Here is an 18,354-nt window from a genome sequence, read left to right on the forward strand (position 1 = left end):
TTGTTCTTTATTTCTCTACCTTCTCCATCCTCTACAGTAAGCTCAGTAATGACTGAAACCAAGCATACATTGTTCTCTACCAAATCTCTGGCTTCTAAATTAGTGTTTGGTACGTAGAAAGTGATCACTAAATACATATGAATGAATTTCTACAAGTGAACATTAGTTTTGCTGTATCCAGTCCTGATGCTTACAGTCTCATTACAGAATGAATGCACTCTAAGTCTAATGATCTTGAGTTTTTAATCCCAATAATCTTAAATTTTAATGACCTGCTCTGCATTTTCTAACAGTTGATACCTCTAAAGAAATGGGTAAGAAATATTAGCCTTTGGTTCTTCTGTATGCTTTGAGCTATATCCTTGTATCAAGTCCCATCACCAGAACACTACATACCTGGATTAGGTTTCTCTGGCTTTCCACAGAAATATTTTTACAGTATTAGGTTCCTGATATTTATTGAAGCTATACTACACAGCCATATACACCTATCTCTGAATATTTTATAAAAGTGCTGCTCAGCACATGGCTGTCTATTTTAGTCACTGTTTCCCAGGACAGACCCATGCAGCAGGCATCTTAGAGTTTAGAGCTGTGCCAGTTAGCATTTCCTCCTCTATTAGATGAGGAGTTCAGCCAACTTATAGAAGGAAACTGTAGTGTTAAACTGTAGGAGATTCCCTTACCCTAGATTTTCTCACATTATTATCTACCAGTTCTTGTCTTTTTGTCTTTCTTTTAATTTTGTATGTATAGTCATCTCTCAATATCTGTGGAGGATTGGTTCCAAGAACCCCCTCAGATACCAAACTCAATGTATACTCAAGTACCTTACATAAAATGATGTAGTATTTGCATATAAGCTATGAACATCCACCTGTATTCTTTAAGTCATCTCTAGATTACTGATAATATGTAATACAGTGTAAATACCATGTAAATAGTTTTTATACTGTATTACTTAGGAAACAAGGACAAGAAAAAACAGTCTGTACATACGTGTTCAGTACAGATGTTTTTTTCTTCTCCAAATATTTTTTATCCAAGATTGGTTGAATCCTGGACACAGAACCCATGGATACAGGAGAACCAACTCTATGTGTGTGTGTGCGTGCGTGTGTGTGTGTGTGTATAATTTTCTGTAAGTCTCCACAAACTTTCTTTGTAGATATGGTATTAATAATTAATAAATGGATGCTTACACACTGGAAAATATTCGAGTGAGACTACATTCCGTTGCCCCTCCCCTGTTTGGGGAAACCTGGTGTTTGGGAAAAAGCAAGGAGTAATGCTGTCTGGTTGCTCCAGCAGAAGTGGCGTGTTCTTTACCTTTATGTCTCCTATAGCACATTTAAAGGGATCAAGAAATGTTTGTCACATTAAACTTCCTGGATTTTTTTCTATACCACAGGGGCAAGGGCTTGATTAATGTCATTTATGACCAGAACTCATAGGATATAGGGATCTAGAATTTGAAATACATCTACTTTCCAGAGATATCCTGAAGGATCTTTTTAAAGTAGAGTAAGAGGTTGATTTTCATCTATATCTTCTCCTTAACATGGTGCCTAACCCTGAGGCTTTAAGCACTGCTGTGGAATAATTACCAATTGATCTTCATGAGCACTTTAATATCTTTGAATCTCTGGGATTGATTCTCTTCTTTTACCTAAAGCTTGATACACTAAAAATAAAACAATAAGTCATTGCTAATACCATTGCTTTAGTCTATAATTTAAAATGCTTTAAAAATATAATTAGGTTAACCTTTTCTCAGGGAATAGACGGATACACATAAAGAGAGCTACATAGTTCGTTTCTATAAAATGAATCTGTTTTCCTGCCATTTTTGCCATACAGTTGGAGATGTGCTTTAATTGACAAACATGTCTTAACATAGTGAACTGTGAAGCATTTGGTGAAGGACTTTTAATTTGACAGTATTCCACATTGGACGAAAGAGTGGTGAAAAGTGTTTTCTAACACTTTCAGAAGTGTGCCACGTACCCTCAACTGTTTTCATTTATCTTTCTCCTCATCCTTATTTCCAGATTTCGTGCTGCAGCTTCTGTAATTTAACTCTTCTTCATCCTTTCTAATAGCAATTTGAAGTGTAGCCATCTAAATTTGCTTGTTTTCATTTTTGAAAATGACTTATTATTAAGCTATACCAGTGCTTCAAATTCAAAATATGCTAAATAAGGTCCTGTAATGTAAATGATATTTGAACTCAGTGTTTTTTTATTATCCCTTTAGGATTTTTGTGTGATAGTCCAGGATTCCAAATGTTATAGCATTCATTTCTTTTGTTTTTCAACTTTTATTTTAAGTTCAGTGGTACATGTGCAGGATGTTACATAGGTAAACATGTGCCATGGTGGTTTATTGCACACATCATCCCATCACCCAGGTATTAAGCCCAGCAGCCATCAGATATTCTTCCTGATGTTCTCCCTCCCCCAACTCTTACAACAGGTGCCCAGTGTGTGTTGTCCCCCAATACCATGTGTCCAATAGCATGTTTGTTTAGTAACAATGCACACTTCCTGTGTTGCAATATGGCAAATGAGGATAATGCAAGAAATAGGTTATTATAAAATTAAATGAAAGGTTAAAGGGCCGTATTAGCTATTAGTAATAGAAAAAATGAAGTGAAAAGCTGTGTTCTCTGAGGATATTGAAAATATTCTAAAGTTTGATTATCATGGTGAGTGCCCAACTCTGTAAATATATAAAACAATTTAATTGTACACATTAAACAGGTGAACTTTATGGTATATAAATTGTATCTCAGTAAAGCTAATTTTTTTTAAACAGCTCTGTCCTGGTGAAGGAATGAAATAATGGATTAATTTACATATACTCACATAAACAGCAATCATCCTAATAAATCCTCAGTTGAAACAAATTGCAATTGCAATATTAAAGGCGCAAACCTCAACTGCCTAAGGAATTTTTCTAAAAGTCAAATCTTGCCTGTGGCTATGGGTGCATCTTATGAGATACAAATGTTGTATCCTTGATGCTCATGCCAATTGTATTAAGTCCATTTTCATGCCACTGATAAAGACATATCTGAGACTGGGCAATTTACAAAAGAAAGAGATTTACTGGACTCACAGTTCCACATGGCATGAGAGACCTCACAATCATGGCAGAAGGTGAAAGGCATATCTTATGTGGCAGCAGACAAGAGAAGTGAGTTTGTGCAGGGAAACTCCACTTTTTAAAACCATAAGATCCTGTGAAACTTATTCACTATCACGAGAACAGCACAGGAAAAACCCACATCCATGATTTAAGCACCTCCCACTGGGTCCCTCACACAACACGTGAGAATTAAATACGAGATTTGGGTGGGGACAGAGCCAAACCATATCATTCTCCCCTGGCCCCTCCCAAATCTCATGTTTCATTCTACCCCTGTCCCCTCCCAAATCTCACATTTCAAAACCAATCATAACTTCTCAACAGTCCCCCAAAGTCTTAACTCATTTCAGCATTAACTCAAAAGTCCACAGTCCAAGGTCTCATCTGAAACAAAGCAAGTCCCTTCCACCCATGAGCCTGTAAAATCAAAAACAAGTTAGTTACTTTCTAGATATAATGGCAGTATAGGCATTGGGTAAATACAGCCATTCCAAATGGGAGAAATTGGCCAAAACAAAGGGGCTACAGGGCCCATGCAAGTCCAGAATCCAGTGGGACAGTCAAATATTAAAGCTTCAAAATGATCTCCTTTGACTCCATGTCTCACATCCAGGTCATGCTGATACAAGGGGTGGGCTCCCACGGCCCTGGGCAGCTCTGCTTCTGTGGCTTTGCAGGGTACAGCCTCCCTCCAAGCTGCTTTTATGGGCTGGCATTGAGTGTCTGCAGCTTTTCCAGACACACAGTGCAAGCTGTCAGTGGATCTACCATTCTGGGGCCTGGAGAACAGTGGCCCTCTTCTCACAGCTCCACTAGGTGGTACTCCAGTAGGGACTGTGTGGGGGCTCTGACCCCACATTTCCCTTTCACACTGCCCTAGCAGAGGTTCTCCATGAGAGCCCCACCCCTGCAGCAAACTTCTGCCTGGACACCCAGGCATTTCTATATATCTTCTGAAATCTAGGTGGATGTTCCCAAACCTCAGTAATTGACTTCTGTGCACTCACAGGCTCAATACCACATGGAAGCTGCTAAGGCTTGGGGCTTGCACCCTCTGAAGCCATGGCCTGAGCTCTATGTTGGCCCCTTTCAGCCATGGCTGGGATGCAAAACACCAAGTCCCTAGGCTGCACACAGCATGGGGACCCTGGGCCTGGCCTACGAAACCATCTTTTCCTCCTAGGTCTCTGGGCCTGTGATGGGAGGGACTGCTTTGAAGACCTCTGACATGCCCTGGAGATATTTTCCCCATTATCTTGGGGATTAACATTCAGGTCCTTGTTGCTTATGCAAATTTCTGCAGACGGCTTGAATTTCTCCTCAGAAAATGGTATTTTCTTTTCTATTGCATTGTCAGGCAGAAAATGGTATTTTCTTTTCTATTGCATTGTCAGGCTGCAAATTTTCCAAACTTTTATGCTGTTTGCCTTATAAAACGAAATGCCTTTAACAGCACCCAAGTCAGTTCTTGAATGTTTTGCTGCTTAGTAATTTCTTCCACCAGATACCCTAAATCATCTCTCTCAAGTTCAAAGTTCCACATATCTTTAGGGAAGGGGCAAAATTCCACCAGACTCTTTGTTAAAACATAACAAGAGTCACCTTTGCTCCAGTTGCCAACAAGTTCCTCATCTCCATCTCAGACCACTTCAGCCTGGATTTCATTGTCCATATCATTATTAGCATTTTGGTCAAAGCCATTAAACGAGTCTCTAGGAAGTTCCAAACTTTCCCATATTTTCCTGTCTTCTTCTGAGACCTCCAAATTGTTCCAACCTCTGCCTGTTAGCCAGTTCCGAATTCACTTCCACATTTTCAGGTATCTTTTCAGCATTTTCAGGTCTCTTTTCAGCAGGGCTCCACTCTGGGTACCAATTTACTGTATTAGTCCGTTTTCACACTGTTTATAAAAACATACTCAAGACTGGGCGATTTACAAAAGAAAGAGGTTTATTGGACTTACAGTTTCATGTGGCTGGGGAGGCCTAACTATCATGGCAGAAGGTGAAAGTCACGTCTTATGTGGTGGCAGACAAGAGAAGGGAGCTTGTGCAGGGAAACTCCCCTTTTTAAAACCATCAGATCCCATGAGACTTACTCACTATCACGAGAACAGCACAGGAAAGACCAGCCCCCATGATTCAAGTACCTCCCACCAGGTCCCTCCCACAACACGTGGGAATTCAAGATGAGATTTGGGTGGGGACACAGCCAAACCATATCACCAATCATCAGGTATTTATTGAGTTCCTTTGTGATAGAGGCTGCTCTTGGAGATTCAAAGCTATAAAATACAAAACCAGCTGTATTACTTACTATTGCTGTTTAACAGAACATGGTGGCTTAAAACAACACCATTTTATTTAGCTCAAAGTGTTGTGGGTGGGTTGTTGGTGGGTTGTGTTGTTCTTGTCTGAGCTGGCTCAGCTGATCTCTGCTGGGATTTTTCAAGAAACTGTGTGTGAACTGGTGAGAGGGCTAACTGGTGATCTAGGATAGACCCACTCACATGTCTGGCAGTTGGCAGGCTATCTTCTGAGGCACTTGGTTCTCCTCTGTGGCCCCTCATCCTTTAGGTTGGCCACATAGTAGTTTCAGGTTTCCAAGTACAGCAAGAGCAGCAACTACAAAACCTCTTGAGGTTCAGGATCTGGACTTGCACCATGTCACTTAGACTGTATTTTACTGGTCAAAGCAAGTTACTAAGCCATCCCAGATTCAGAGGATAGGGAAATAGAATTTGCCTATTGATAGGAGGAGCTGCAAGATTTGATTGACATTTTTAGAGTCAATTTCATAGTCAATCAATTATTAAAATAAGGCTGCTTTCTAGACCTCCATCCAAGTCACTTCAACACTACAGCAATCTAGCTAAATCTGGTTTTGTGCTATCCAGTTTATCGCTTCCATTTAAGTAAACTAAGTCTCATGATGAAGATGATTTGGGTATGTTAAGTATACACTCACAGTGTTCATGTGTATTAAATGTTGAATTAATTACCCCCACTAGAAGTGGGTAGGGATAACATCAGCTCTTGCTAAAACTGTTTAAATTTTGCTTCAAACTTTTGCCATAGATTTACCTAGCATAAAGATTGTTTTGATTTCCTAAAGTACACACCATTAAACGGGTCCAAAACCAGAGGAGCAGGAGACCACAAGATGGGAATAAATTTACGGTGGCGTGGTTACTTCACATTGAGTAATTAAGAAGCAACTATATTATAATATCTATTTTAATTCTGGCCATTTGCCAGCTATAACTTCTCTCACAGCAATAAGAAAAGTTCAGGAGCAAACCAAAATATTCACCTGAATACAATGAGAAACACACAAGACAAGAATGGAAAAAAAAAAAAAAACCCTAAATCCAATTGACTAATGTTAGAGAAGAAATTTATAAAATTCAACATATCTGTTAAGCTACCTACCAAAAGGAAAATCAGGAGCAGGTAGTGAGAAATCACCCAATATAATCTCACAACCTTGTTAAAACTGTGAGATCATTATCCCATTGCCAGTTGTTCCTAAGAAATGGGCCTCTTCTTAAATATGGGGGACTGAATGCTGAGGGCCAGCCAGGAAAAACACTCCCAGCTCCACTGACATCTGACATGAATCACATCAGAACCTAAGACCTTTGCCCACAGCCATTAAAAAATGTGACAGTTCAACTGTGAAATCTTCTTCAGGTTCAAGCTTGGGTCTCAGACAGAAAAATCCATCTCCCAACTACCTCATCAAAGTGTAGTGTTCAGCTTGACTTTTCCTATCCCTAGGCATCCGCTTTCTATAAACACAGCTCCCAGCGTGATGGTGTCAATTAAATACTCACTTTCAATTACCTAATAGAAGAAAAAAAGAAAAAAGATCTTGTTACTTGCGAAGTTTTTTTTTTTTTTTTAACCAGTTCTATGGATGTAGAAGTCTAGCATCTTAAAGGCACCTTAAATGACCATTTGCTTTCTATAAGCTGTTGCCTCAGATACAGTTGAGATTTATAAAAGTCCTAGGCAAGCTTCTTAGAAGCATACTAACATCGGCTGATAAAGAGGGATTCTATTTTCCTTTGAATTAGACATCCCTTTCTCTGCTATAATCCTCTTTATATAGAGACTCCTTTTCTATTGAGCCAAGAGTGGAATAATTGCAAAAGCCTTGTCAGGGTGCCATACTGGAGAGACTTTCCATGTCTCCATTATCCCTCTACAAGTAGGCAGTTTATTTTTTTTTAGTTTTTTAAAATTTATCATTTAAAACCATGTTTAATCAATTACTCAAATAATGCTGCTTTCTAAGTCACTTCATCAAATTTACTAAGGAAAAAATAATTATTTAAGGTGATGGATATCTCAATGACACTGATTTGGTCTTCACAAATAATATAAGTATATTAAATTAGGACATGTCCCCTGAAAACATGTACATTGATTACATACCAATAAAACATACAAAATTAAAAAACTTTACTTAAAGATGAACTATAAGATGGAATTGTTTAATAGCTATGACAATTTCTAGAAAGTTCTACTGCAGAGTTTTCCTTTTCTATATTTATAGAAGCATTTCAAGGAATAATCAACTTCTTAAAAACTATGGGTATAAGTGGTTTAATTGTTTTATTATATGTTTGATATTCAGAAAAGCATATTTATAGTCAACAGTTGCAATTTCAGGTATCCTATATATTCATCAAAAATATGAATTTGCTGAGAACAGACACAGAACAACCATATCAATGGGAACTGGTGAAATTGTGGTTATGATGTTTTAGAAATACAAATTTTAAGCTGATATACTCTTTGAATGGTTAGTAAAAGAATGATAAGATGCCTAAAATTCAAAATATTTTAAATGACATTCAGAGGATGGAAAGATACTCAGATGCTTGAAATGACCCCTTCACATGTGACATGATAAAATTTAACATGTTGCCAGAAGCACCAAATTATGGCTAAGTCACTCTGGTTGTTAAAGAATGGTTAAACTGAAAAATAATAGAAAATGACCTTAAAAACAGCTAAAGAAATCTGAAATGGCCAAAATCATCCTATGTCAGCTAATTTGTTATTATCTAGTATCTGGGACATGTATTCAGTGGGATTTGTCAACTCAGTAGCAGTGGGCCGACAGATTCAACATGAAAACCAAAAACTGTCCGAAACAATGGAAAGGAAATAAGCAATGGAAAGGAAATAAGAGAACAGGACACTATCACATTTACCTTACTGTTAAATCTATTCAATAGAAGTCCAAATCTCCCTAGAATTCTTAAATCTCAATAAAATGAACATTTACTAAAATACTGCTCTTATGACAAAATGAAAAAATTGTCATCTAAAGCGTCCCTAAAATATTCAAAAGCTTTTAAAACCACTCAATCTACTATGAATTTCGATTAACTTCATAAACAGCTACAAGAAAACAATGTTTTGGTAAATTTAGCACATTGATTTTTGGCAAATTGGCTTCTGGCAAACTGGTTGTTTTATATATTTTTTATTTCAGCATATTGATTTTTAGCAATTTGGCTTCTTTCTGATAGCTGGTGCCCTCAGAGAACAAGCTGGATAATAAAAAACTTATTTTTAGAAATATATCAAGTGCCAAGAGTCACTGGTTAGGAGACTGAGTATGCATGGTGATTGAGACAGACATTGCCATCGACCTCGTGGGAGATACAGCCTGTCAGGGAAGACAGACATTAAGTAAAAGTGACGTAAATAATTATTTAGCTAGAACTGTAATAACACTTAAAAAAAAACATGGTATGAAATGAGAGTGTCTGAGAGGAAGACCTGGTAGATAACCTTTGATTTTTAATTGATTTGTAATTAAAAATTCTATAATAGAAAATGCAGTCTGGCCTGGTGAAACAGACAGGAGGACCAGTGCTGAGCATCATCATCAGTCAGGTGTGGGTGGCGTGGCAGGTTTGCAGAACCGACATAAACCATGGGCAGCACGCACTGCCTAAGGAGCAGTGACTGGCATCCATTAATGTCTCCAGTGTTCATCTCGTGCAGGGTCCTTTATGTTTTCCTCACATGCCTTAGAGTGATCTTTGTCTTTAAAGTGACAGGCTCCACTTTCCATGTGCTTCTCTCTCTCAGCTTACTTGCAGGCTCCAGTCTTCTCTCAGCCTGCAGCTTGCGACCCCTGTTGCCATTTGCCATGCTGCCACTGAGGCTGGCCTCCCCAGCTCCTTTTCCTTGGCTGCTTTTTATTTTTATTCTTACACTTCTTTGTTGCTGGCTGTTCTTCTCAGGGTTCTCCAGCCTTTGAGAGAGCATGCTGGCCAGTGGTGGCACTCCCTTGCCTCTGCACAAGTGTACTGAACAACTGGGTCTCTGACACCTCCCAGGGAGTGGTTTTACATAGCTGTGGTGGTCTAGAGCTTCTCATCCCAAATACCATCTTCATTAGAAATCTAAGGATTCTCGGAGGCTATTTCTGAAATCATCAATGTTTTACCTTAACTAATACTAGGAAACGAGTTGTCTATATTATTAAGAGGAGTTCTAAATAGTTAGAATTTGTTTTCTGTTTTTTGTTTGTTTGTTTAACTAGTCCTTGTGGAGCAGGGCTACCCCACAGGTAGTGTGCCTTTGTTTAAAAAAGATAAATGAAAGACGGGAGGAAACTATGTATGCCCTGTGATTAAGATGTATCTAAATAATATGTAAATAGCTGTGTTAAAAAAGCAGTTAATAGCACTAAGAGACAAAAATGTTTTTGCTTGCAGTGTTTACAAAGAAGTTTAGACTTTAGCAGAACTGGACTGCTGGAATAAAAGACACAGTCCAGGTTTGGGTGGGGTTTTTTTGTTTGTGTTTTAAAAAATCAGCATATTTGTTTTCTGGGGCTGCTGTAAAACAAATTACCACAAGCTTGTTGGCTTAAAACAACAAGAATTTATTCTCTCAGAGTTTTAGAGGCTGGAAGTTCAACATCAATTTCAGGAAGATCAACATCAATTTCACTCACCTGAAATGAAGGTGTCAGCAGGGCCAGGCACCCTCTGGAGGTTCTGGGGAAGAACCTTTGCTTCCTGGAGCTTCAAGTGGCTGGCAGCATCCCTGACTTGTGGCCACATCCCTCTAATCTCTGTTTCTTCCTCTTCCGAGTGTAACCTCATCTCCCTGTGTCTCCTTTACAAGGACATTAGTGATGTCATCTGTGGCCCACCAGGTTAATCCAGGATGATCTCCTCATCTCAAGATCCTTAACTTAATCGCATTTGCAAAGACCCCTTTTTCAAATTAGGTGACATTTACAGGTTCTAGAGATTAGGATTTGATATATTTGGTTTCATCATTCAACTCACTACACAGGGGTTACATTGTTTCTGTTGAGAATCATAATTCACAGAAAGGGGCCCAAAGCTTTGCTTATCCTGAAGGTAGGGTGATTTGCTCTATGTGTTTGTTTCCAGATATAAAGTTGTTTTTTCCCCTGACTCTGCTACTGGTGCAGTTGATCATCCTGGTAGAGGACAAGGTGCCAGCGCTGCTTTCTCAGTTGTGTGCTTGCAAACAAACTGACTGACAAACGCAGAGCACTCGATAAATGTCATTGTTATTATTGGTGTGGCTACATGCAGGAAAACAGTCTGAAATTTTATTATTTTTTCACATCAGATGGGTAATAAGATTTGAGGGAGACACATCTCTCACGTGTGTGAAAACCCAATCATCACACTTATGAACTGCAAATGGACCCCAGACTGAATTTTTTTTTTTTTTTTTTGAGATGGAGTCTCGCTCTGTCACCCAGGCTGGAGTGCAGTGGCGTGATCTGGGCTCACTGCACCCTCTGCCTCCCAGGTTCAAGCAATTCTCCTGCCTCAGCCTCCCAAGTAGCTGGGATTACAGGCACGCGCCCCTGTGCCCGGCTAATTTTTTGTATTTTAATAGAGACTGGGTTTCACCATGTTGGCCAGGATGGTCTCAATCTCCTGACCTTGTGATCCGCCCGCCTCGACCTCCCAAAGTGCTGGGATTATAGGCATGAGCCACTGCACCTGGCCCCCAGACTGAAATTTTAAAAAAGAAAACACTAACATGATAATGGTAGTTTGTGAATGGAAGGATCAGGTGGTCATACTACTTTAAAAAATTAAGTTGAAATTTAATTTAAAAAAACATTTTTAAACATCCATTCAATCTGAATACTCTTGAGACTATAAGACTACTCTAAAACTCTTAGTAAATTCTATGCTCAGAATCTATGAGAGTCTAGTGGTTATCTCTGAGTAATGGGATCATGAGTGATTTTCAAAAATATTTTATTTTCCTGTTTTCATGATTTTCCTACATAAAACACATACAACATATATAAAAATTGATTAAAATTAATGTATTTGGGCCAGGTAGATCATGTGTGTAATCCCAGCATTTTGGGAGGCCGAGGTGGGAGAATCACTTGAGGCCTAGAGACCAGCCTCGGCATAATACTGAGACCCCTATCTCTACAAAAACCTTAAAAAATTAGCTAGTCATGGTGGCTCATGCCTGTAGTCCTAGCTACTGAAAAGGCTGATGAGGGAGGATCGCTTGAGCCCAGGAGTTCGAGGCTGCAGTGAGCCGTGATCACACCACTGTACTTCAGTCTGAGAGACAGAGTGAGATCCTGTCTCAAAAAGAAAAATTAATATATCAAAATTTTGATATATAAACTCTGAGCTTTAGAGTTTGCAATTACTTTTATGTACATTATCACATTTACAGCTCCATGAGGTTGACATTATTTGGCTATTTGGAAGGTGAGGACGTGAGCTTTAGAGGGATCCAATCCAAGGCTGATGTAGCAAGCAAAGGAACAGGACCATAGTCCTTTTTATCTTGACTCCAAGTCTAGTGGTTTATACAGAATTTAAATTACTGTGAAGTTGATGATACTCCTTATAAAATGTATGTTTGCCTGCTTTTGAATTTGCGCTAGAAGAAAATTTTGCTCATCCAACCTCAGTCTCCATGTGGGATTCCTAGAAGTTTTCAAACCTGTTTATTAATGTATTTTTAACATGTGTCAGAATTCTGCTTAGTTCCACAATCAATCATTATTTCTTGTAATTTCTGAAAAATGCCCATTTATGTCTTGAGAACATTCCATTCAAATCTGAAAAAAGACTATTTTTAATCATGTAGTTTTTAAAAAATTTTTTCATCTTCCTGCCTTTATCATAGGTCTTCTTATGCCTAAGAACTAAAGCAATTTATTTAAAATGAGCAGAACAGGTTCTTTCCATGATAGTTGACCCTTCATTATGAAATCGGGTGCTAAGTCAAATTCGGTTTTGTGTCGTCTTCCCTATCACCCACCCCTTCACCCACCAACTTGCATTTATTGAAGCAAAATATTTCACAATATTTGTGGTGCTATTAGAATGTCCTTCAGTCCAATACCCTTTATCCTCCTTCTAAAGCTCAGCGTTTTGCTATTGAATATGTAAATGTATGTAAGGAAGTTCATTGATGTTTTGCTTTCCAGTTACTCTCAAACCTGTAAATATTTTTTAAGCCTTGAATAGATCATTTGTTCATTGTTGGTGCCAGTTTTACCTCCAGGGGACATTTGTAAATGCCTGGAGACAGTTTTTGGTTGTCACAATAGCAGAGAGCAGGTACCTAGTCAGTAGAGAAAAGGATGGTGCCAGCCATCCTACAGGACAACCCCCACAACAAAATTGTATGACCCCAAATGTTCAATACTGCCCTTGTTGAGAAATACGGACCTAGATCAACACCACCCATCTTTCAATTCCATCTTATAGATGTTCAGCTCCCACTGAAGACCACAGAGATACAGACTTTACAAAACATGTACTTAAACAAGGAGTGGCAGCATCATTCAGCTGATCCAGGTTCCACCCTTACTTTTTCTTGGTGACCTATGCATAGCAAATGGCTTTCATGTCATCTAAAGTCTAGGATAATGATAGTGTCTTGCTCTCTGGTGGCTGAAGGACTTCTGTGAGGCCTTAGATTCATTCTCTTGGGAAAAAAAAAAAAAAAAAAAGCCCTTAAGGCAGTAAGAAGACCCCCCAAGGGCACAGTTGGTTATGCCTTCATCTGTATCCTCTCTTTATATCTCTAATACAAAAGTTTGTTTGTTTGGTTGGTTTTTCTTTTTTAATAATTTAAGGGAGGTGCTTTAGTCTCCTCAGTAAATTATATTGTGTCATAATGCTAGTACCTAGCATAATGGCAACACATAAAAATTGCTTAATAAATGTTTGTTGAATGAATGACTCTAATTGTTCAGAGTTTCATGTTCAGTTATAGATCATGAATTCCAATTGCCTATAGTCTCCTGTCACCTTCCTCAGATTTGCTCTGTCTTATAACTTCTGTTTTACTTTTTCCATTGGTTTTATTTTTGCCCTCAGGGGATATATTTTTTTATTCATTTAATTTACTAATTTACTCATATCAATTTACTAATTGTTTCTTATGCTAGGTACTGGTAGCATTGTCATAAAGGTTTAAGGAGTGAGGAAGCAAACATGAGTAAAGACAACGTATAATTTAATTATAATACAGAGAGTGATTGAATGCTATTAGAATCTATTTATAGAAAGATCAGAATAAAATTTGAGACATAGAGGAGAAGCTTATAGAAGCGATATAACAATCAATGCTCCTGGAAGTAGGATGAAGTTTGAACAGGCATTTTTTTCATCCACTACTCACGCACTCACCTACTCATTAACCCTGTAAGCATATTTTGAATGCCTGCTCTGTGGCTAAGGACACAAAAATGAATAAGATATTGCTTATACCCTCAATGCATTTATGGTTTAATAATTGAAAAAATTGATGATAAACCTCTTCACAGCAAGCCATCATCCGACAGTAGAGAGTAAGAGAAAAACATTGGTTCTGGATCAGATGGGTTTGCCATGAGAATCCTGGTTTCTCCATTGCTTCTGAGCTATACAACCTTGGGCAAATTTAAATTACCTCTCAATGTCCATATTTGTTACATGGGAATAGCAATATCTACCTCACAGAGATTTTACTAGAATTAAATGAAATAACATGTTAATTATTCAATAAACATTTATAGAGAACCCATTACTTTCCAGATACTAGGTTAAGCACTAGAGGTTAAGCACTGGGGATACAAAAACAAATGACCCTCCACCTGTCTTCCAGGGGACAGTTTGATAAGTGCTTTGGGAGAGATCACAGAGCAGGTATGCTTGACTTGGACGGTGGAAAGGTGATGAAGGACTGCTTCCCTGTGGGATAACCACTGAGATTGATGTTAAAAAACACTGAAAGTTAGACCCAGGAAAAAACTTCACCGCACAGGGTGTTCCAGACATAAGAACAGCAGGCTTGCTAAGGGGCAGGTAGCTGACTAGAGCCTAGAGAGGAGGGAAGATGTGGAGTAGGGGAGACAGGGACAGTGGTTACACAAGGGTAGCAAAGACTGAGGCACAAGGCTGGATGTCAGCAGGCTACGTGTGCCTTGTTAGACAGTGTGGATCCAACTGGGAGCCACTCTGGAAGAAACAGGCTCAGTAACCACTTAATACATGAATAAAACAAGTCTACATTCTGGAAGGTTTGGGGGAAGACTCAAGTGAACTGGGCACATTCTGGTGTTACTAGCTGAAGCCTTGTACATGAAAGTTTAGGAAATCAATTTGAATAGGTAATATGAGGCAAGGCTGTGATAGAATTTGGTGTCTTGGTGGTCTCTTGTCTACAAAATGATTGATTGTTTTAGCACCATGTTTACAATGTCCTAGATGAGGAAAAGACTTGAGGCTTGAATACCAGATAGGAGATTGTGACTTAGTTATCAAATTATAGGGTCCAGGTCTAGGGTAGAGCAATTGAAGCGTACGTGCAGAGTTGGACAGCAGTATTCTGAGAAGAACAATTAGTATGAGACAGAGAGGGTAGAGCCCGCAGCTCTATAAGCTTAAGTAAATGAAAGCATGGTGGTCCCTAGGTTGAAAGGCTGATGTGACTTGAGAGAGAAGATATGAGTTGAGTTTGGCACGTTATGTTTTAGATGCAAGGGGGGCAGAAAAGTGAAACTTCCTACTGAGACCTTAGATATATGGGATGAAAACTTGTGCAGGAAACTGAAGCTGTAGGTACAGATTTGGAAATCCTCACAATAGAGATGATTGTTTAGGGGTATATAAATACTTCTTGATACTCTTTATTTCCATTTTTGAAAGGTTTTCTAATATTAATTAGTAGCATTAGTCTGATATTCAATTAACAGAGCAGTGCTTTTAAGTACACTTTGCTGCAAAGCATTGGTTTAATATGTGCTACTACCTAATATGCTAGGAAGCTCTGGGTCCCCAATAACTCTGTTGTGATAAATTGGCACCTTTGGAAGTTATAGGAAGTTTTCCAGCCTCCAAAGCACTCTCTGAGTATCTGAAGTTTTAATACAGAGGAATACATTACTGGTTTAATTATGGTAAGAATTCTTAATAACCAGACCCTGAGTATGGAAGTCTACCTGCTTCTTCTGGAAAAAGGATTATCTCCGGAAGGGAGAGAGAAGCAAGCTGTTGTTCAGTTTCTGTCAACTGTGTCAGTGCGATACCACACGTTTGAGAACCTAATGTGTATCCAGCACTGGCTTAGATACTAAGGTCACAGCAAGTTCTTTTTGTTCCAAGTCCAGCAAACAAGCACAAGAAGCGTAGAGAAGGGATTACATAGACATCTCTTCCAAAGGTTGTTAAGCACTAGAAGAAGCAGAGGCTGACCTTGTCCAGGGCAGTAGGATTTTTAAAAATCGCAGTATAATGGCATTTTAACTGAACCCTAAAGCCTAAGTAACATTTACTCTGAAAGTTAAATGAGATAATGTCGGTTGGTTATTGTAATAATAATGCACTAGAAAATAAAATCAATTAATTTGTTTTAGAAAAGCAATGCTCTTATTTGCTTAGAACACTATAAGTACTCAAAAATGAAGAAAAAGAAAAGTAGACATTTTCCAGGTAGTCAGAGAGAAAAAGGAACAATGTATATATTCCAGAGAGAAGGAACAAGGTGTGTGTAACAAAACCAGAGAGACAGGAAGAGTAGGCACAGCGTGTATGTTTGTTGGGAGATCATACTGAAAATATTGGCAAACCAATTATCATATGTGCTTTACAAAATGATCCCTGAGCCTGCAAAAAGGAGCATGGCTTGTGGATACAGGAAGATCAGATAAAAGGAGACCAGTCAGGAGGCTATAGCCCAGGTCTAGATAAGAATGAATAGGGATCTGAACTAAGATAGGGGATGGAGAAGAGAGGATAGATTTTAGATAGATCTAGGTGGTAGAATTAACAGAACTTGGTGGCTAATTAAATGTGATAATAAACAGGCAAAGAGGATTCTAGAACACCTCCCTGCAGGAACTCCCAGTGAAGTTTGAGCTTGTCATGTCTGACTTAGGGCATGCATATCTGAAACCACCTTGTGCTGAGTGACAAGCCTGATTTTTCCAGCACCAATGCTCTTCTTGATTGTTTGCTTGACACTTTGGGAAGTAGCATTAACACTCTCAGGTCACTAGGGGGCTAATCATAGCCATTTTCATGATTGCAATGCTGAATTGGAGTTTTCAGAGAATAATCATGGCAGTTCACATAAGGGTCTTTCCTGGAAGAGGCTCTCACTGTCTTTGGACAAAGTCATTTGCATTAAGACCATTCCATGAGGCTAGTGTCATTAAAATCATTACTTATATAGCTTTTGCTCTCAAATCTTTAGTCTTTCCAGAGGTCTACTGAATACTAAATCATTTGTTCATTCCAGCTGTAAATGTGTTAAGCTGATGGACACAAACTATTCGCAAATGAATGACTAGAAGAATGGATGGATGAGCATAGATAGATAGATAGATAGATAGATAGATAGATAGATAGATAGATATTAATGACAGCAGTTAGTGCTCTATTTGCATGAACATGTTAACAATTTTAAAGAAAAATTAATTTACAATGATTTAGTAAAACCATAAACCTGCATTTAAAACCTACATTGGCTAAATGTAAAGCACTGTGTTGGACTCTTACATACTAGATTCAGCCCTTAGAAAACAGAGGTGGAGGGTTATTTATGTTTGTATACCCAGTGCTTAACCTCTAGTACTTAACCTAGTATTGAAAGTAATGGGTTCTCTATATATGTTTGTCGAATAATTAGCATGTTATTTCATTTAATTCTAGTAACATCTGTGTGAGGTAGATATTGCTATTCCCATGTAACAAATATGGATATTGAGATATAATTTATATTTGCTAAAGGTTGTACAGCTCAGAAACAATGGAAAAACCAGCATTCTTATGGCAAACCTGTCTGATCCAGAAGCAATGTTTTTCTCTTACTCTACTGTTGTGAAGATGGCTCTTTGAAGACATTGTCTGATCCTTCTTGAGCTTCTGCACAGTTCCTAGTTGGGAGCTGAGTTACTCTTTCAGATCTTAGAGAAGTCTCATTTTTGGCAACCAAACTGTTGTGCTGACCCAGACATTTTATATATGGAGCTGCCATTTGAGAGTCACCAGCAGAGGGTTCAAGTTCAGGTAAGCCACAGCCTACCAGCTTTGGGAAATGATGAGGATAATGACATTCCTGACCCCAGCCTTCCAAGATGCTTACCAAGCCCAAATGTGCACCTGTTCAGAGCAAGCCATAATTCCTCACCTCAGATCACAAACCATGTTCAAGTAATCATGAACATGATTCCCATTGATTCAGTAGGATGCAATTACACTGCAAAAGAGTGAAATTGAGTAGAAGAATGGCATTTGGGGAAAGAATTGTTAAGTAACGAAAAATAAGTAATGGCAATTGACCCTTGAGGTGTCTGATCAGACCCACACAAGACTGCTAGGAAAATAAATTAGTTGTAAGGGGTCTATACCTTCTCTGTGAACCCCAGACCATTAGCATTGTCCTTTCAATTTCTCCAGAAAGTTCTCAGGCTTCATTTAGCTACTGATACTGTAGAAATTTCATTTTTAGGAAGAAAGTCATAAATATAGCAACACCTATACTCTTTTGAAAAGGAAAGATTACTAGTATCTGGGCAATAAAGTGAGAATTTGATTCATTTATTTAAAAGATCTCCCAGGTGCAAATTCAGTCACTTCTAGGGTGGTCTTTTATTTTTTTCCTTTTATATTTGTAAAAAGAGATATGATCCTCCCACTCCTGCCAATCT

The 18,354-nt window shown here is 38.5% G+C and overlaps 1 protein-coding gene and 1 pseudogene across 1 annotated transcript in view; one reads left to right on the forward strand and one right to left on the reverse strand.

The window, feature by feature from the left end:
• FAT3 (FAT atypical cadherin 3) overlaps positions 1 to 18,354 on the forward strand; it is a 575,495-nt gene that overhangs the window by 395,972 nt on the left and 161,169 nt on the right. The window lies entirely within an intron of this gene.
• LOC129485614 (uncharacterized) lies at positions 10,785 to 10,870 on the reverse strand (annotated as a pseudogene).

The sequence above is a fragment of the Symphalangus syndactylus genome, chromosome 6, assembly GCF_028878055.3.
Source record: "Symphalangus syndactylus isolate Jambi chromosome 6, NHGRI_mSymSyn1-v2.1_pri, whole genome shotgun sequence".
NCBI lineage: Eukaryota > Metazoa > Chordata > Mammalia > Primates > Hylobatidae > Symphalangus > Symphalangus syndactylus.